This window comes from Petaurus breviceps, unplaced genomic scaffold (genome assembly GCF_028583685.1).
Source record: "Petaurus breviceps papuanus isolate PSGF00001 unplaced genomic scaffold, PetGlider_PUasm1.0 90769, whole genome shotgun sequence".
Lineage (NCBI taxonomy): Eukaryota > Metazoa > Chordata > Mammalia > Diprotodontia > Petauridae > Petaurus > Petaurus breviceps.
The window spans coordinates 12418807-12440145 of NW_027187341.1; the positions used below are offsets into that span (position 1 = coordinate 12418807).

The window sequence follows — 21339 nt, forward strand, 5'->3', positions numbered from 1 at the left end:
TGTGTCAAGTCTAAGTTATTTCATGGTTGTAGGGAAATGGGAAGCTCTCAACTACAAGTAATAGACTTGGAATGTTTCTGCTGCTTTTTTTTTTAACAAGAACCATGACCACTCCCAAAATGCACAAATATTGAAAAGCATGTAGTCTATAAGACATTTAGATCTAAATTTTGAGACCTTGATTTCACAAGCCAAATATTAGCTGATTATGGGGTTGAAAATCTGAATATTCCAGTTCATCTTTATTAACTTATTATATGCAATCTTGGATCAATACATTTATTTCGAGGTGCCTCTTTTTCCATAAATGGAGAGAAATAGTACTTTTTAAGCTTCTGTTAAGAAAAGCAACAAATATTTTAAAACCTTCTTTGGAAAACATTTTTGGGTACCAGGACCTCAAAAAACTGGAGATTTTACTCAGACCAACTCCTATTCCATTCCTATATCAATCAAGTATACCTTTAAGTCTCTTACTTGATCTGAAGGTAGTGGAATTCTGTTGATGATACATCAATCAGTCAGTAAGCATTAAAAGTACAACTAACCTAAGAATCAAGAGGCTTATCACCAGAAGACTGACCATCAGGTGAGGAAATTTTTTTTCAGTCATTGTCATCACTGGTTCACTACCTTCTCCACCTGGACCCTCAGAACTGCTCTCTTCTGGTTCTCTGCCTACCCATTCTTTCTCAATCTCCTTTTCTGATCATGACCCATGTCCTGCCCTCCTTGCTTGGGTGTATGCCAGGAATCACTAATGGGGTCTCTTTTCTCTATATACCCTCTTGACGATCTCATTAAGTTCCATAATTTCAATATGCAGATGACCCAGTCTATGACTGAGTCTAGACACATATCTAGACATCTAGACACATATCTCTCATCTCTCAAGCTCCACCTCCAAATAATCAGTAGCCTGATTTCATTTGGTAGGCTATGGAAATTCATTTGAGCAGAAACATAACTCTATATTAGAAATTTAAGTAAAGATGAGTGAGAAGAGACTGCAAGCAGGGACACAAGTTTTGAACCTATTGCAATGATCCAGAGGAAAGGTAATGAGAAATTCAACCAGGCTGGTTGCAGTGGGAATCCAAAGAAATGAGTAATTTGAGAGACAGAAAAAATAGCATTGACAAGACTTGACCAAGATTGGGAGATGAGTTTTTAATATAGTTGACTGGGTGAATGATAGTCAAGTCAAATCAAGAAGCTTGTGTTAAATATCTACTATGTGCCAGGCACTGTCCCAAGCCCTGGGCATGTGTAGCAGCAAGTGCCCTAGCATACCCAGGATGGCTGCTAGCACAGGTTCTTAGATCTGCTTTTCTAAAGGAAAGCAACTCAAAAAGGGTTAACAATCTTACTTTAGTCAAACATTTATGATTTACCTAGTTAGGGGGGGAAAGAAAGCACCCTGAACTTCAGAGAACACAAACAGAAGTTACAAGAGAAAATAACACAGTTCAGCAGACAGGGCTTTCAGATGTCTGACCATTACATCCAGATGGAGTCAGTTACCAGAGAAGGAAACACCAGCATCTGGGTTTTCAAAGCCGGGGGGGAGCTGAATGGCTGCCCAGAGTCTCATCTGGCCAAATCACACAACTCTTCTCAAATTGAGTCCCAAAGCAAAACCTCACATCAGGGTATATATAGCCTTCTCCTGGGTCAGAAAATGTCACAACCCTCTTGACCCACTGCCCAATCACAAAGCAACAAGGTGTGGGCATTCCTGAAAAACAAGCCTCCAGCCATAGGCTCCATGTGACCACATTCAGCCTATTAAGGGGCAGAGTATATTTTCAAATCAGGGAAGGTTCTCAGAATCACTTAAGCCTATCGAGGGGCAGGGAAGATATCTTCTTCAGATTCCCATTACAGCATGGAATGGCAAAAATAGTGTCTGATAATCTAGAGGGGGAGGCTACATGCAACCAATTATGTATAAAAAAAGATACATACAGAATAACTTAGAGGTAATCTCAGAGGGAAGGCACTTGTATTTAGGGGGACCAGGAAAGTATTCTTGCAGAAGCTTTGACTTTTACTGAGACTTGAAGGAAGTTAGGGAAGCCAGGAGGCAGAATTTGAGAGGGAGAGAATTCCAGGTATGGGGAACAACCATTGAAAATGCACAGAATGGGGGCGGCTAGGTGGCGCAGTAAATAGAGCATCGGCCCTAAATTCAGGAGGACCTGAGTTCAAATTTGGCCCCAGACACACAAAACTAGCTGTGTGATCTTGGGCAAGTCACTTAACCCCAAATGCCCTACCTTCTCCCCTCAAAAAAAGCAAAAAGAAAAATTTAAAAAAATGCACACAATGAGAAGATAGAACAGCTTGTGTGAAGAACAGCAAAGAGGCTGGAGTGTAGCTACATTGCAGAGTATGTGGAGGGGACTAAAGTATAAGAAAACTGGAAAAGGAGGAGAGTCAGGTTATGAAGGGTTTAAAAGCCAGAGGATTTTATATTTGATCCGAGTGGTACTAGGGAGCCCTTAGAGTTTAGTGAATGGGGGGGGGAGGGAAAAGGGGATTTTAGGGTTAAACCTGAGCATGAGGAAGGTCTTTGACAGCTGAGTGGAAGATGGACTGGAATGAGGAGAAATTTGAATAGAGGAGGCCAACCAGCAGGCTTTTACTATGGTTTGTTGAGGGCCTGCGCCAAGGGTGGTGGTGGGATCAGAGGAAAGAAGGGAGCACATAGGAGAATACTGTGAGGATAGATTCAGCAAGACCTGGCGAATGATTAGATGTGGGGAATGAAAGGGAGACTTGACTACACTTTGTAGCCTTAATTGATGAGGGTTTATACATGCTAAACAGAATAGAAAATAGTCACTTAAAATTGGGTCGTAACATATGCGTGTATATATGTGTGTATCTATATATCTACAAATACATATACATATCCTTGATGCAGCTCAACCAGAGAGCAGTTATCAAGTTAAGGACCAGAAACCTATGTCCATTAAAATATTAATATTAAATATCTCAAGGCTTCTGGAAAAGACTGTCCAGCTAAAAGGCATGAATATATAAATAATTCATTACTCAATGATGGCTAACTATATGGGGCCAGTTAGTTGCTAACTTTTTTAGCCAAAAAACATATAAGTCTAATTAGCTTAATTATGGCTTGGTGAACTATAAATTTTCAACTAGAAATTAAGTTGTTTAGCCATGTCAATTGTTTTGATACTGACCACTCTTCCCCTGAACCTCAGTTCCCATTGAGAGAGGAATGTCTCCCATTTCTTTAAGGGGATCAAAACCTTTTCTTAAAACGCTAGATATACCAGCATCAATCACACAAACAAGGCCACCTGATTTTCATTTTTCCATTCGGAAGAGACATAATCATGAACAAAATGAAACCATGCACTACTGAATGGAGATGGAGGAAATTATGGAACTGTGCTGATTGTGTCCACTACAAATTTATGTTATTTAATCCCAACTGGGTTCACATTGAAGTATGACAATCATACTATTCCCTAATTGATTCACTATCTAATTCTCCACATCGATTCACTATATTCATTCTCCAAAGAATTTTCAAACATTACCATCTCTCCTCTCCTTGGCTTTTTACAACTTTGACCCAAACTACCTTTTTACCTTTACTACACGTCATCCACCTTTACACATTTTAAGGTGCTATAAAACTGACTGTTCATCTTTCATTGTGATGCCATCTCAATGCCTTTACATTGGCTATCACCCATGCTAACTCTTAGAATCCATTACCTTCTTTAAGGTTTAACTCAGACTCTATTTCCTCTATGAGGCTTTTTGTGATTCCCCCTCACCAATCAGTCCTCTTCTTCACTCCCAATATTATTTGTCTTTACTTTGTATTATTTTGTAGTTACTTATCCACATTGGTCCCTGGGTTCTTAACCCAGCTAGAGTCTACAGATTTACAAAGGGCTTGTGGATAGATTTCAGGGAGGATCAGCTAATTGTGTGACCATGACATGTCACTTCAACTATCTGGCACTCAGTTTCCTCATCTGTAAAATGAAGGGATTGAAATAATTATTCTCCATGGTCCCATTTAGCTCAAACACTACAGCCCTTTTTTTAAATGTCCATTTTAAAATAAGAAGTGCCGGCAATTATGGCAAAATTCTGGAAACTATGAATAGGGAATTGTAAGTAAGGTGAATTTTAGTGTAAGGTGGATTTTGGTGCATATACCGTGGATTTTTGTTATTATTTCTTAGAGGTCGATTTCCCAGGATCCGTAGCCATAACAACCTCTTGTTTCCAGGTATTAGATGTGAGTTCCCACAGTTATGATTCAAACCATCACCACACTTGTGCAGCATTATATAATGATAAATAATACAAACATCCACTGCTGATGCTCAGTGAGATTCAGGCATGGGATGATGTAAGCTTATGAGGCTATTGCTGGCAATATGCCTTCCTTATCTGTTGCCTCTATAATGCAGGTGGGCATTGGTCAGTGAATGGGGAACCTTAGGGTTGAATGCACAAGATGGAATGCTGTGTGTGCCTCAACTGGTCCCCATCGAGGCTTGAGGGGATTTAGGGGGATGCACAAGTTGTGCCTGTCTCAAGTGATCCCATCGAGATGTAGGGGTAGTTATCCCCTCCTTCTTGCCGGCCCCTGCAAGAAGGGTGATTAGAGAATGCTGCAGGAGTTGTGTTCCCATTAACAGCAATCCTCTCCTGAGAAAACTAGACTAGGATAAAGTAAGATTATTAACCCCTTCTTAGAGTCTTTCCTATATGACCAGATCAAGAGTGATCCTGTGCTAGCAGCTCTCCTGTGTTCTGTGTTTACTTGTCTTACAGAAGTACCACAGTTTCTTGTAGCTTTGTTTTCATTTAGATCCAATTCCGTCATCTCTCATTGTTTTGTGTTATTCTGCTATAACTGAGCAATGAAAAGTATATTTTGTTCCCAATACTCTAATTTTGCTTTATGGTAATGAGACAAGGTCTGCAGCAGTGTATGAAGAATAAAAAAATGAATATCACATTGAGGGCAGTAGAGAGGCATATGGTGAGTGGGAACAAGCTGCAACATAAAACACATGAGGAATTTAGAAGAAAAACAGGAATAAAAGAGGTCATCATGGAAATATATGATAGAAAGAGAAGGTGGGAGAGCCACAAGGCAAGAGGAAAGAGGAGGGCCACAAAACATGGGAGAAGGATGCCTGATGGAGAGATGACAAAGTGTTCCACTTGTACCTTATGATGGCAGAAGGAATGGAGGAATGACAGCAGAATATTGGGTGAACCTCCTTGATAAGAGCTGCACACATGGATAAGCATAGATGCTACAATCTGCTTTATTGGAGGGAACACCCAAATAGATGAGATCACAGACCCAATTAATTGTTAATAATAGCCAAAAAATCTGAAAAAATACTCAAAGAAAAAAAATTCAGAAGGGTACACAGAAATAAATAGAACATTCTGTTATCTCATCATTAATTTATACCTTTTAAAATATTTTAGTGAATTAATGATTTCACTGATGCATCACTGTTGTTAATGAATAATGTTAATGTTAAAAGTGAATTAATGATTTCACTGATGTTGGCTCCATCCAACAGTATGGACTGCAATGCAACCCTTCCTATGTGATTCTTGTCCATGGCTGCCTATAAGAACTCTACAGAGGTTGCATCCATTTTGCTTGGGACCTTCTTCTAAATTTGTTGACATTGCATGGATATCACTGGAGCATATGGGCTAAAATATGGGCAAATAGCAAAATCTTACAGTTTCATGGACAATCTTTATTGTTATTTTTGTAGTTAATTTTTTTTCCTTTTTTTGGATGATTGCTAAATTTAGAAATTTTAACGAGATCATCAGGACCAGGAGGGTGGTAATATATCTCGATTGTACCCTTGACCTGAGATGTCGTTCAATGAACTGAAGTGATCAAGTGATCCAGTCTGTTCTCTGGCACCTGCACTGGAAAAATGACAATTTGAGAAAAAGGAAATGAAGTTCTAGGCACCCAGAAGGAGTTGGTGGGAAGTGTTTACAAATTCAAGTAAGAAAAAGCCATATTGCAGAAATCCCACTTCCACAAAAACCCTACAGTGAATTCTTGGCTGTTGGTTTATATATTCAAGTAAGAGGAAGTCATACTACAGTATAGAAAGCCTGCCCCCACAAATTCTTACGGCAGACCTATGGTTCCTTCCCACAATATGACCTCTTTTCCACCACTTTTTTTCTCTCATATATAGAACATACCTGCTGGAGGACCCCAAGTTTTTCATTATATAGCTAAAACAGCAGGCACACTTGAATAAACTGGAAAAGTGATTTGCCTCATCCTTGTTTCTAATCTACTTGAATCTGTGGGAAGAATTCATTGAGATGTTTCCTAACAGAGCATTCCTACCCCTCCTATGCATGTGCCTTTCACATAGGGCTTATTTCACATAGAAATAAGCTTACCCAAGCAAAACAACATACCAGATAGAAGAACCTGCTCAACAGTAAAGCTGCTTTTGAAGAATGAAAGCATCATCTCAAAGAGGAAGAAAACCCAGCCATTCTCCAAAATGACCTTGAGAACATAGAATATTTTGACAACCTCTAAGTTTAATTAATGATAGGTTCATTGGACCTTAATTTTTAGTCTATTCAATTTAACCTTTATTATGTTCCTAGAATTTACAATCTTCAGGCAGATGATTTGTCATGAAAAGCCAAATTTGGTCACTGACTTAGAACAGTCAGCCCGAAATGCCCTTTTAAAGACCATAAATTTCATAGATGCTGGATTCCATCTGGAACTATCAGAACTAATCCACCAGCAACAATTATGGCACACATAAGCTCAACTGTCTGCCATAGGAGTGGGCCATTTACCTGAAATTCAGGGACATGGGTATAATGTTAATGGGATTTAAAATTCCCCCAATCCCCCTCCCCCTTAATGGGCCTCACATGGAGCCCATTAAGGGAAGCTTGCTTAGGAGAAGCTTGCTTGTAGGAAGGCTTTCATACCTTTTGCTAATTTCTAATTAGGCACTGAGTCACCAGGGTCATGATGCCTTCTGGCTCTGAGAAGTATATATATATATATATATATATATATATATATATATACTCTTAGTTGGTATTTTGCTATGGGGGCTGGCTTATGAGGATCTTGTGATTCCCTGGTCGAGATTCTGAGTGGCTGTAGGTTCAGAGCTGCTGAACTGCTCAGATGTAAAGCTTCTCTCAATCTAGGGATATATGTAAAGGAATATTGCATTGATTCAGGCAGTCAGAGCCCTGTCTGTTGATCTTTATTTCTCTGCTTGTATTTTCTCTGAAGTTCAGGGTGCTGACTTTTCCCGTGTACTAGTGAATATGATTAAAAAAGATTATTGATCCCTTAAACAGATATCTTTCCTAGTAATGCAGATCTAAGACCCTGTGTTAGCAGCCATCCTGGGTATGCCAGTGTGGTTGCCTCTACAATGGGTTTCATATGAACTCCTGTATCTCCATTAATTCTTACACACTTCCTAGAAAAGGTCAATGGGTAGTGCTCCCTCTCAGACACAGTGCTGTAGTGGTAGGCTACAGGGGGCCTAATAAAGAGTAATCCATAACTCCTGCTAGCCATCACTGCAAAACTACATCAACCAATATGTCCAGTCAAGTGACATGTTTGTTTGAGTTAAGGATTCAAGGGGTCAGGGAAAGAGACCAGGAAAACCATTGTGCTACTTAAAATTACAGAAGGGACTTTAAAAACCATTTAGTATAATTCCCTCTTTTTGATGAATGAAGAAAATGAAGTTTGAGGGGGTGAGATGACTTACCCAAAGTCACACAGGAAGTTGTCAGAAGTGGAAATCAGGTCTTTTTGACTCCAAGTCTGGAGTTCCTTCCATCATATTTTGTATGTTCCAGAACTGAAGGAGGCTTTTCACTAATGTTAGCCCACCAAACCACAGACTCAAGCTTGTTGTGGGTTCTATGGAAAAGAATCATATATTTACAGTGAGAAGAGACCTCAGAATCATCTAATCCTGCCCTTTCATCTTACAAGTGCTCAAACAGAAACATTGGAGACATTACTACCTTGCCGAGGCCCACATGGGTAGTAACAGAACAGAGAAGCAAGTAGAGATCCTCCGAATACAAATCACATTTTCTTTCTACCATACTATGCTTCCTCTGGTCCCTAGACCCCTTGCTGAGTGAGTTGAGGGTATGACTATAATTGACTTAAAAGCATGCAGTGTTGTGCTGCTTACTTGTGTGAAACAACCAATCAGGAACTAACTCCCTCTGCTTCCCCTTGTGGCATTTTATTACCCTTGTGTCATGGGAAACTCTCCCTGGCTCTAGGCTGTGTTGCTGTAGACTTAGTTCATGACTTTCTGTTTAACCCTCTGAATTGCTTACCTTTAAAGACTCTGTCTTTTTACCTCAGTAGAGCTTTCTTTTGACTTGCCTGGCCATGTCCTTTCCCCTTTGGGATATTATCTTTCTTTGGGTCTGTTATTTACTAAGAATCTTCAGTTTAACCTTAATCCCTCTTTTCTCTGTAAAAGGGGTAGGGAACCAGACAGGCTTTTAATTCTAATTATTATTATTATTATTTTGCTGATACCAGTGAGCAACTCCCTATTTGAGGCCTTGCATCCTATGGAAGCCATTTTGTAATCTCAAGGAGTCTACTTGAAATCTAAAATTCTATAAGGGATTTAACAGATACTTAGACTTTGGAAACACCAATAACATTGTCTTTTGAACACTCTAGTTCTTTGTGTTACTTGTGTTGTGTTATGATATTTTCTCTAAATATCTCTTTGCTTATTGGATAATCAGTTCGGATGGTTAAATTTTATATTTCTGCCAACTCATTTTCTCTTCAGCCCTCATTTAATAAAGAGATTTGGCTGTTTAACTGCTGAATATATTTAGTTCTGTGTATTCCTTTGTACTTTTTTTGTTGAAAAATTTCGCTTTTGCCCTTAGGCATTGCCTTCTCTGTTATATGTTTATTTTGGTTGTTGAAAGGGACCAGAAAGAACATTTGCATCAGGAACATTCATAAATAGCCCCTTAATAAAAATTCTGGTGGAGAAACAGTCTGTTCTGAGAATCTGAGGGAGTTCTCTGAGTCCTCTGCCCCACAGAGGACTGACCCAAAAGAAGAGCATTTATTGAATAAATAGTGAGTTTTTAAAAAAGGCTGTATGCATTTTGGTTCAGCAGGTCATTTACATATTACTGTTTTCAGAGTTTCGAAGGATATAGTTGATAAGTTATAAATCAAATGATTAGGGAATGTGGAAGGATTATATAAGGGTTATTGGGGTCATATTGGAATAAAATGGATTTTTTTTTTTTTTGGTTTAACATCATATATTAGAGGTGGGTCACTTTTTATAAGGCCGTATTCTAAGGCATCCCATCCCAGAGAAGCCAGATAAAGCTAGAAAGTGGGAAATGCTAAGTACAAAATGAGTCAGAAGAATATAGAATCAGAAGACACAGAAGGCAAGTAGAGAAGCTGCCTATGGAACACAATATAAAAGCTGATCTAAGCAGAGCTGACAGGCTTTTCATCAGTTCTGCTGAGAGCTGTGCTATTTGGAAGAGAGGCATCTCTTTACTGAGAGCTGATTGGCTGGAGAAAAGCTGAGTCAACTGAGAGTAGGACTGAAGACCTGTAATGGCAACCACAGAAGTAGTTCACACCTTGTTTCAGCTATTGAATTAATACCTTGTTTCAGATCAAGTTTCTTTTGAGCCTTGTATCAAGTCTGCTAAGAAACAGAATGTGTGAACCCTAGAACTTGTGAACTCCTGGGAAGGAGCTAATGACTATATAAGGAGAGCCCCAGGGCTAGTGATAGAAAGAACTGAAAAGAGGACTCTTATGGTGGCAGAGTTAAGAAGGAGAAAACTTGTGGTATGCCAGTGCTCTGTTTGTCTGCTCTGTCTGTGTTGATGTTTGTTTGTGATTCTTTGTACAGAAGCCCTGGGACCTTACTGGAAGCCCTGGAAGAGGATTTTCTGGTTGTATGTTTACAGAAGTCTTGGAGGAGGGTTTTGGAGGTCCTGGGACTTTACTGAGGATTTGTGCTCACCTCCTGGACCTTGTTTGTGGGTCTGTGTTGATTTCTATGTTGATAATTTGTGTTGAGTTCTCAGACCTTGTTGATGGCTCTGAGTTGATTTCACAGGCAGATAGTGAATTGATGATGGTGGCAGCAATGTTTATGGATATTATTGTGGCTCTGTCAAGCTTTGTCTTCCCAGAAACAGGAACTGTGAAGGACTTGAGGTGGACTGGACACTGTGAACTTCAATATGGAATGGGAACTGGATGAAGAACTGGACAAGGAGCTGGGAGCTGCCTGCCTTTGAACCCAGGTGACATTTGGAGCTGGGACCATGGAAGAGGAACCATGGAAGCTGAGAGCCATCCTCAAGTCAAGTTGAAAGAAGACTTTACTTGGATACTGTGTACTGACTGAGAATATTATGATTTACTGTGACCTAGGAGTGGATGGCCTGTGTATTTTCCACTATCCCTTAAGAGGTTACTGAGTAGTGAGTGATGACTGAGTAGTGACTGATGGCTGAATAGTGACTGATTTGTACCTTAGTGTGCCCCATGACCTTCTGTATTTTATGATTGAATGATTGAGTTACTAAGTGATTGATTGACTAAATGATTGTACTTTATTGAAAACTATTGTGACCACTTTGGTGAAAACTATGTGGCCATTTTAGTGATAAGTCATTGTGAATGCTGTACCTTGATTTTCTGCAAATGTATTGCTTTGATTTGTTATTGAATAAATAAGTGTTCACTATACTATGTTAATCAGAACCTTGAAAGCTATTCACACCAGCACTTTTCTGGAAAGCTGCCTGTGCATGGCTTTACAAGCCCCAAAACCTCTGTAACTGCAGCAACCTCACTGTAAGAGTGCTGAATCCTGCTGCTTTGTGAAGTGCTGTGGAGGATTTTTGCTCTCTAGTGCCCTCTATGGCTTAAGAAAGGGGAAACTTTTCATGGGTGTCAGTGTTGTCTGTGTAGTTCAAGAGAAGGGGAAGGAAAAGAAGTCACACCTTGAAGTTGTTTGACTGGGAGCTATGCTGATGTATCTTTGCTCAAACTGTGTAACACTTCCTCAGCACCTTGCCAAGGGAGGCTGTGTGCTTAAAGATCTTGATGCTATTTCAGTAGCCTAAGATTAGCATTTTGCCTAGTAGGAGAACACTGAGCAGCAGGAGAGGAACAAACAGCAGATGATTTTGACCAATGTGATAATAGTACAGACTATTCACAAAAGAAACCAAGGACAATATGGCCTTTCATCCAAAGTCTTAGATTTCCAAGGCACATGAGTGTAGCAGCAAGCACCCCAAGAGTCCTCAGGGTGGCTGCCAACACAGGTTCTTGGATCTGCTTTGATAAAGGAAAGCAACTCAAAATGGGTTAACACGCTTACTTTAATCAGTCAAACATGTATCGTTTACCTAGTTCAGGGGAAAGAGGTCAGCACCCCGAACTTCAGAGTATACACAGAATTATCAAGACAGAAACAGATCAAGTAGACAGATTTCCAAACTGTCCAACCATTACATCCATACCAAATCAACATCTGGGTTTTTTAAAGGCGGGGAAGAGGGGGGGCCTCTCAACAACAACTTCCCAGAGTCTCCTCTGATCAAATCACAGAACACTTCTCAAAGTGAGCCCCAAAACAAAGCTACACTTCAGGGCTTATACAGCCTTCTCCTGGCTCAGAGAATGTAACAACCTTATTGACCCACTGGCCAATCAAGAAGTATCTACTGAAAAACAAGCCTCCCACCCCAGGCTCCAGGTGCACTTTAGCCTAGGGGCAGAGAAGATCTTAAAAATTTACATTCCCATTACAATGAGATTTTCTACTTGTGTATCTCTTTGCTAGGTTTCTATAAGTATGTGCCTACTTTCTTTCTTCCATGGACACTGTATGTGTTGGTGGGAGAATGTGATCCAAATTTATGGGTGAAGAGTTATAGCATATTTACTCCTGCTTTTGCTTTCTGGTGAGTAAATGTTTTGTTTATTCTTTCTTTTTCCTTATCATTTAGTAAATATTTTACATTTAAGTGAATGATGTCAATGTGACTGACTTTGTGTAAGTGGGAAACACACCATTTGAGGCCTTGAGAGCTCAAATGGTCAGTAGTAAAAATGAATCTCCTTCCTTCAGTTACTCCTAGGCCTATGAGACTTTGAGCAGTAACTGAGCTGTAGTGACTATGGACAGTCCTCCATCGCAACTCATATCTGCTTCCCATCCCCCAGTGTTAGGATAGGTTTGGGGAAAGAGAGAGAGGGGGGGGGGGGAAGAATAGAGAGAGCGAAGGAGAAAGTGAGAGAGAGAGAGAGAGAGAGAGAGAGAGAGAGAGAGAGAGAGAGAGAGAGAGAGAGAGAGGTGGCTTACACCAGGACTGTACTAGCTTTATTCAATTGGATGTATAAAAGATAGAAAGAAAGAGAAGATGAAAATAGACCTGTTTTACACAGACTGAAAATTCACACCCAAGTTGCCTTTCTTTAGCTCTAAATTGCTTAGGAAATCCCAGGTCAAATTTCAAACATACTAATTATAGATTATAGATGAAGAAAGGGATTTCCTAAGGGAAGTCTACAGAAGTATAATCTAATGACAGTTTTGCTGGTAGAAAGGTCCAAAAGGATAAAGACAAAGAAGAAGGAAAATAGTAGGAATGCAATAAATGAGGAACAAGAGAAATATTTGATTTTTTTAAGTAATAAAAGGAGAAAACAGCAGAACAGTTTGAAATAGGTATTTAAGATTCTTACTTCTGGGGCTGCTAGGTGGCACAGTGAATGGAACACTGGCTCTGGAGTCAGGAGGACCTGAGTTCAAATTTGACCTCAGAAATTCAACACTTACTAGCTGTGTGGCCTTGAGCAAGTCACTTAACCTCAGTTGCCCTGCCTTCCCCCCTCAAAAAAAAATTCTAAAAGGTGAGTTGTGGCAAAATGTATAAAAATTGCCACCATAAATAGCAAAGTTCAAAAGTATAGGGGTACTATTTATTGAGATTAAAAATGAACCTGTACATACATGTGATGTTTCTCTTACTGAACTATCAGCATCTTGTAATGCTGCTTCACTTTTTCATGTGTTTGCCCTGACATTCCTACTAGGTTGCACAACACTGTGTCTAACTTTTTTGTATTCCCCACAGGGCCCAAGACAGTGTCTTCCTTATCCATAATAGGCTCTCAATAGATGTGTCAGAGATGCATGCTTGATGACAGGGAAACACATTTAGCAGGTGGCAAACTTGGCTAAAGCCATGCCCAAATATTATGCAAATGTTATCAGCAAGGCAAGCTGTGAAATGTAGTAGTGACATGTGTCAGGAACTTGGAACACTGTGGGGCTAAGAAAGGAAGACTAGTGGAAAGTGTTGTTCCTTTGCCCAGATTTCCTTCCTGATCACTGTCTGGAGGTGCCTGTAGAGAGAGGTGAGTGATTACAGTTCTACAGAGGATATACACAGCATTAGAATGCAGGGGTAGGGCTGGAGTATATGGTTCGGAGGTTCATGAAAGCCAATTTCAGTGTGGTAAGCAGGGGAATTTGAAAGAAAAGGCAACAGGTTGGGGGCCATCAGTAATACATTTGGGGATTTGTTGTGAGAACAGAGGAAGTGTATGAGAGTCAGTGTGAAGCTGAAGACTGGAGATCCAGTGATATTTTTTAAAGGTGACCTTCTTAGGGAAAACAAGAAGAGTTAATGGAGGAGAGATCTCTCAGAGTGGAGGACCTGATGTGGGGCTGCCGATTCAATTCAGCAAGCGTTTACAGAGCCTTTGATATGGGCAAGGAACTGTGCTAGCTACTGGGAGATACACAGAGAAAATGAAAAACAGTCTCTACTCTTAATTGGCTAATATGGCGCTGTAGGCATAGCACATGTTGATAAGTAAATATAAGATAATGTACGGAAGGAGAAGGCACTAGCAGCAAGAGGCATTAGGAAAGTCTTCCTGTAATCAGTGGCATATGAGTTAAGCCTTGGGATATATTCCTCCCTTGCCTTTGTCTCTTAGCAAAATAAGCAAGGGGGGAAAAGAGTCCATTCCAGGAGGACTAAATAGCCTGTGTAAAGCATGGAACAAGAAATGGAATGTTAATTTTAGGGAACAGTGAGTAGGACATGTAGGAATGTAAGTCACGTGAAATAAGGTTAGACAAAGACTGTGGATAACCTTAAGTGCCAAACTGAGGAGTCTGTATTTTACCTAAGAGTCAGGGTTCTTAACTTGGGGTCCAACAATTTCATTGCTTTGTTTCCCTAATTATTTCAATATAATTAGTTTCCTTTGTAATCCTTTGTATTTTATTGTATTAATTTAAAAACATCATCCAGATGAGGAGTCCCTAGGGTTCCTTTTTTTTCTCAGTGAAAAAAATTTTAACACCCTTTTCTTTTTAAAACTTGAGCTCCAAATTCTCTTCCTTCCTCCTACCCTTCTACCACCCTCCAGGAAGGCAAACAATATGATATCAATTATACATGTGAAATCATGCAAAACATTTTCATATTAGTCATATTGCAATGTATAAATAAACACACAAACAAATGAATAAAAAGCAAATTATATATATCTGCCATGGGCTTGAGCCCCAGGCACCATTATTTCTCTGGTCTTCCTTGCTGAGATGGTGTAGGTCACCATGGCTCAGACTCCTGGTTCTGTAGGGATCACTTCTGGCACCTGAAACTCAGAGGACAAACAATACAGAAAAGAGACAAATACTCCAGGCCCATTTCACAGCGCTGGGGTAAAAAAGGAAGCAGGGGAAAGAAAGCCTTTTTCCTCTCATTGGTTCATTTCATGGTCCTTGCTATGGGTGAAATGGGAAGAAGACACAGCCAATAAGAGTGGCAGAAGAAGTGAATAGCTCAGTTTGGCCAGTTTTAAAGAAATGGGCAGCCAGTCAAAAGAGGTTAGCCCACCTGTGTGGTAGAGGATACAGCAGGTTCCATGTTAGACAAACAGTACCTCTAAGGACACTACAGGGGTGTCTCCATGTTAGGAGAACTGGGTATGCTCCAAGAAGTCCAGATTATGCCACTAAAAAAAGAATTTTGCATCTAGTATCTTGTTTACATTTTGATGATACTTCTGGAATTCTGCATTTCATTATCTACACCCATACTTTAAAAAATATTATTTTGGCAGCTGTGTGAAGGAGGGACTGGTGAAAGGAGAGCTTGAAAGTAGGCAGACCAATCACAAGGCTATTGCGACATTCTTTCAGTAGTCTGGGGGTGAGATGATGATGGCCTGAACTAAGGTAGTGACTGATGGCATGGATTTGAGAGATTTGAGTAGACGCAAAATTAATAGTATTTGGCAGCTGACTGGATATGGAGGATGAAGTAAAGTGAAGTGCTCATATTTCTAAATAGAACAGAAATCTTTGAGATTCTTCCCAGTTCTCTTTATATTGGAGACTCATCTGGACCAAAACTGGATCTCTCAGGTGGAGACCTGAATCTTTAGGATGTTCCAAAGGGCTTAGAATCTAATCAGCATCTGGAAGGCATGTAACTTAGGATATGCTAAATTGTAGGTGCTTTCAGACTTGTTTTTACCAAACCATTTAAACATTTATTAAGCTAGACAGGAATACAACATTCTTCTGGCTCAACAAGCAACAAAAAAATATTGTTTCCCATAATACCATTTCTTGGAGTTCTTCCATATTAGGCTTTCTTTCTGGTAAAATGTGATGAGAGTAATAAATATTGAGGAAGCTCTGATGTGCAGGGCATTTTGCTCACTTGATAGAAAGGTCTATAATAGAGCAAGAGAGCTGGAGCAATTTCAGGACAATTTGTTCCAGCCATTTGGTTATCATTTCATCATCATGAAATTACCTCAAAGGACTTCCTGAAAAGATGACACTGGAGATTTGTAAGTTCAATTGTATGTTCCTGATGATTTACATAAGATTTTATAGTATACTGTCTGAAATGCTTTATCTTCATTTCTGATTCTTCTTCAATAAGCAATAGCTCTTAACATTTAAGTTTTCCTTTCTTCCTGCCTCTGTTAGATAATTTGTGATTTTAAAAACACTTGGATTCTCCATCAAAGTGGACCAGGGTCCTGGAAGGACTCAAAAAGAGCACTATAATTACAGAGGGGAAGTGTAGTGTAGATTGGGATCAGAAGTTGTGACTTTTCTTGATCCCATATTTGGTCACACAACTGGAAGAAGATTTAGGAGGGACTGAGAATCCCACCACCCTTTAAAGCAATTCCTGGGAGGGAGTGATGATCCTTTTAGTACCAGAAGCAGTGCAAACGCAAATCTACCTTGGACTGGAAGTTTTAGCTTTAGCTAAAGAAGTTTTAAGTTTAGCTTCCAGTCCAGAGTTGAATAGAAGGACAAGTATCCCATAAGCTGATTTGGTTATATATTTTTAGCTAGATGTTACATTTAGGGTCACAATCCTCCACTCAGCAAACTTATTTTCATGCTTTTGTGTTGTTCCCACTTATTCATTTCCTAGTTCACATTCTTTGGAAAAATCCAGCCTTATCTCAGTTGAACTAGAAGGAAAAGGAATTTTTCTGTAACTCAGCAGAGAAAGGGTACAGTGTAACTCTAGAGAATGAGTGTAATTAGTGACAGTGGCCCAAACCTTCTTCTAGATTCCAAAAAAATCAATAAAACTTAAGCAGATGAAGATTAGGAATTAAATACAGAAGGAACTGGGAGCCATTATATATGTAAAATTCTTTCCATCTTTGGTAACTTTTCACTTGTCTGGTAAAACTTGGGAACTGATATACCTGGTCATTATATTTCCTATCCTTACCTCTCCAAGAGTAGCTACCAACTCTGTCTTATAGGCAGTCTAGCTCACAAGACTCAAATCATAAAAATTCCATTTACAAAGTAATAGAGACAAACCTTGCATCTCGTCCCTTAGAAAGTCAAGTGGTATCTTCTTAGTTGAGCTACTCTCTATCCCTCACCTTATGGACCAAAATCATCTCTATGACTCAATTTAATGACCAAGATGGGACTCTAATGAGTGACAAATTCAAGGTTATTTCCAATTGCTCACCACTGGAACTTCTCCCTTGGTTGTACTACCATTGCATTCATCTTTCTCTCCTCACTACTGCTGAAGCTCTTCACCCATCATTTATTGCTTCATTCCTATTAGGTATATACCACTGTACTTTAGTTCTGGCAGGAATCATAAATTATTCCTGCTAATTATTCATGGGCCCAGATCTCCATGCCCATTTCTGGTCATTTCCTCATCATAACCCTGAATGAATATTTTTTCTCCCTTACATTTTCAAATGACATAAAACTAGTAGGTATAGCTAACTCATGACAATCAGGAAAACTGAAGAAAGTGACAAGCAATAGCATCATGCTGTATCATAATAGTATAATAAGATGAAATCTAATGGAGATAAATGGTTTTTTTAAAAATCAACTCTACAAATACAAGAATGGGTTAGATGTTTTTAGACAGCAGTTCATCTATATTTTAGTGGACGACCAACTCAACATGAGTCAATGGTGTGAAATACAGTCAACAGTTAATAAATTAGGCTGCCCTGAGAGCCACAAAGTCCAGGCTTAGGGATGTAACAATCTTGCCCTATTGTTTCCTGATCTGCTACTATATAGAGGCCTTTAATTCTAGAAATCATAGTTTAGGAAGATCATCTATAACTTTGGAGAGTGTCCATAGGAGAGTACCCAGAATAGTGAAGGCCTTCAAAATCATGCCATATGAGAATCAATTGAAGGATATGGGGATATTTAGCCAGGAGAAGAAAAGACGTGGGAGGTAATTGTCTCTAAGTATCTGAAGGTTTATCATATGGCAGAAGGATTAGGATTGTTCCTGCCTCAGAAGGCACAACCAAGACTACTCAGTGAAAGTTGCAAAGAGGCAAATTGAGGCTTGATATAAGGAGAAACTTTCTAATAATCTGAATTTTCTAAAAGAGGAATGGGTTATCTTGAGAGGGAGTGGGATAGACCTCGAAGACCTTGGAAGTCTTCAAGCAAAGGCTGGATAACCACTTGTTAGTAATTTTGTAAAGTAGATTTTTACTCAGGTACCTGATGGTTTCTGAGGCCCCTTACAACTCTTGAGATTCTGGGACTTCATTATTGCAGCAATAAAAGTGAAAGAACTATTAAAACACATGGCCCCAGTTTCACCAATTCTAAGGTCACCAAAGCAAACTACTGTTTTTTTTTAAAGGACATTCTATTAAATTATTATGAATATTGCAAAACATCTAAGAAGTTGCCTATATAGCATTTTAAAAGTTTAATAGCTAAGTTGTTCATACTATGAAGTTATTAAAATAATTATCTTAATGTTTTACTTCCTGAAAAGTATATTTTCACTCTTTTTTTTTGTCTGAGTCTGTGATTTTATTATTTTGATATCTCCCAATGAAGAGAACTTCCTCTCCAAATGTAGATCACCAACTGTTCTGCAGCTTAGAAAGTGTCTATAGCACTGAGACGTTGATTTGCCTGGAGTCGCAAATCGATGTATATCAGAAGCAGAATTCAAATCTGAGGCTAGCTTTCTATTCATTATGCCATGTTATATCTCAGTCAGTCTCATATTCATTCTTTACCATTCATTTGCTTTAAAAATTTTTAAAAGATGCCGTGACCAGTTTCTTATACTGACTGTAAAGTTTTCCCTCAGCTCTCTTCCTCTTTGAGGTATTATCTTTCTGCCTCTTAATAAAGCCCTGACTAGGAATATATGAATCATTCCTTGATTTACTGTGTACGTAAGTGCAGAACATCTGATGAGGAAGGTGATAGGCCACAGAACAGGTGGTAGCTCTTCCGTTTCCACAACCCTGAGGACAAGCTTTCCTAGAAAAGAATTCCTGGTATCTACTCTAATCTTTTTTAAAGATCCTCAGCTGCTGTGTTCAATTTCATTTGGCACCTTCCCTTGGCTCTGGGTGACTCTTTTCCTTTTACTTCCTCTCTCTGCTTCCTTCACACTGGGCTGTGCCTGCCTCCTATTCAGGCTGTTAAAGGGGCCCCCTGAACAAGGCCTAACCTTAAAAGTAAGCAGAAGATGACTATGTAGGGTGGTTTGAAAGGCTGAGGGCCAGTGTCCCCAAATAGACAGATACATGGACAGACAGATGGATAGATAGGTAATAAATAGTAGACAGATAGATAATAGATTTTAGATAGACAATAGATATAGATAAACAGGTAGACAGATAAATACTTGATAAATAGGTTGATAAATAGTAGACAGAAAGATGGTAGATAGATTGATAATATACAGCAGATAAATAATAGATATTTAGATAGATAATTGATATTTACATAGATAGATGATAGGTGGCTATAGATAGATCATTTGAGAGAGAACAGATAGATAATACTCAGATTACTAGATAGTTAGATATAGAGAGATATCCAGTAGATAGATACGTACATACACGGATAGCTGTTTTCCTTACTCCTTTTTCCTTGTGTCGAGGTCTACCATCTTTGATTCATCCCCTTAAGGTCCTGAAGGATTTGGGGTTTTCAAGAATTCCTTTTTAAAATTCAAACAACTATTTATCAGCTAATTCATTAGAGAGGGAGTTAAGACACAAAATAGCCAGGTGCTGAAGACTAGGAGGGACAAAGCCTAAGATCAATTTCTCTTTTTCCCAATGTTATCTGGAATCTCCCTTGATCATAAGCAAATAACTAAAGTTAGGATTTTAACAATTATAACTCCCTACTTCTTTTCTCCCTCCCCCACTTCCTTTTCTGTGTTTTTTTTTTTTTTATCATTTAAGAAGATAAGCCAAGGGATAATGTTGATCAGCTTTCCTGACCAGGACAAAGGAAAATGAAATGTACTAAGCCAAATTGGCCTTCTTGTTGTTCCTCTCTATCTCCTGCTTCAGTGCCTTTGTATATGCCCTTAGTCTTTCCTTCTTCTGCCAGTTGTGAGTGATTTCTACACCCCCTAAAATTTATTTTGTATGCATTTCCTAATTACTTATCTGTGGACATGCTGTTTCTCCTCAGTATGTGAATTGTTTGAAGGCAGGGATTATTGTACTTTTCTCTGTAACACTGGCTCTTAACATGTTGATACTTGTTGAATTGAATTGAATCTATGTGGTGTAATTTTAAGGTAAAAATAAAGGACCAAAAAACCCAAGTCTTCATGGTGTTGTTTGTAGACTCTAAGACAATGTGTGACGTAGGAAAAAAAACAACAACAAAAAACAGGTAACTGGGAGACAAGGGGTTTGGATTGAAATCCTGCCTGTGCCACTGAATAGTTATGTCATCTCTTCACCTTGTTTCTTAGTTTCTCTGGACCTCATTTCCTCCTTTGTGGGGTGAGATGGTGGAACTAGTATTTAGGGGTTCTTAACTTGGGGTCCATGAACATGGTTTAAAAAGTTTTGATAACTATTTCAATATAATTGGTTTTCTTTTTAATCTGGTGTTTTTATTTTATGCATTTAATATTATCCTGAGAAGTGGTTTATAGGCTTTATCAGACTGCCACAGGGGTCCAGGTATCAAAAAAAAAAGGTTAAGAACTGGACTAGAAGATCATTTCAGGAAGAACATTGATAAAATGGAGAGTGTGTCGGGGTGATAACCCAGGATGATGATCTGGTAATAATGAGGCAAGCAGGATGGTAAAGAACTTTGAAGACATGATAAATGGGGGTCACTTAAAGGAAATGGGCATGAAAGATGTGGAGAGACATAACAACTATCTTTCAACTATCTGAAAGGTTGTCAGTCATGTGGAAGGAAGATTAGACTCCTTCTCTTTGGCCCCAGAGGGCAGAACCAGGACTCATAAGTAAAAGCTGCAAAGAAGGAAGTTTAGTCTTGATGTAAGAAAAAAAAACCTTGGTTTTGGAGTAAGAGGACAAGAGATTCAAAATCTGCCTATATCAAGTGACTGAGCTGCTATGGGCAAGTTGCTTACTCTATCTTGGTTCTCAGTTTCCTAATAAGTAAAATGAAATGATTGGTGCATTCTTTCCCCAAACCATTCTCTATTTATTTTCTATATGTTCTGAATATACTTGCACGCATATGTCTCTATTCCACAGAATATAAGTTCTTTGAAGGCAAAGTTGACTTTTTTCCCCTTTGTATCATTCCCCCAGTACAGTACTTAGCACATAGTAGGAGTTTAATAAATGCTCATTTGATCAATTGATTTTCTTCCTACCAGTCTAACAGATCCTTCAATCTCCTT

The 21339-nt window shown here is 39.0% G+C and overlaps 1 protein-coding gene across 3 annotated transcripts in view; it reads left to right on the forward strand.

Annotated features, from left to right (window-relative positions):
* Positions 1 to 13404: 13404 nt before the first annotated feature.
* Positions 13405 to 21339, forward strand: part of AKAP11 (A-kinase anchoring protein 11) — a 114979-nt gene continuing 107044 nt past the window's right edge. For all 3 annotated transcript variants that reach the window (XM_069068678.1, XM_069068679.1, XM_069068670.1), the window contains exon 1: positions 13405 to 13531. The gene's annotated coding sequence lies outside the window, so the exon portion shown is untranslated. The remainder of the gene's footprint in view (positions 13532 to 21339) is intronic.